Source organism: Crocuta crocuta, unplaced genomic scaffold (assembly GCF_008692635.1).
Source record: "Crocuta crocuta isolate KB4526 unplaced genomic scaffold, BGI_CrCroc_1.0 scaffold1727, whole genome shotgun sequence".
NCBI lineage: Eukaryota > Metazoa > Chordata > Mammalia > Carnivora > Hyaenidae > Crocuta > Crocuta crocuta.
In genome coordinates this window covers 352,170-352,577 of record NW_027531384.1, presented here as the reverse complement: position 1 = coordinate 352,577, position 408 = coordinate 352,170, and positions in this window count along the sequence as shown.

The window sequence follows — 408 nt, the reverse complement described above, 5'->3', positions numbered from 1 at the left end:
CTTCAAGCTATCTTTTGATTGTAGAATTCATTCCATTTATTTTTAAAGTAATTATTGATAGATAAGAACCTACTAATGCCATCTTACTGTTTTCTGGTTGTTTACTAATTCCCTTGTTCCTTTTTTCCTCTTTTGCTGCCTTCCTTTGTGAATTCATGATTTTCTGTGTTGATACTCTTTGATTCTCTTACTTTATCTTTTGTGAATCTACTATAGATTTTTGCTTTGTGGTTACCCTGAGGATTACATAAAACATTTTAAAGATATAACTCTCTCTTTTATACTGATAACAACTAAACTTCAATTGCCTATAAAAACTCTACACTTTACTCAACTCATTTATTTTTATTATTTTATTGAAATATATTTGACATATAACAATTGTGTAATTTAGGTGTAAAATGTATT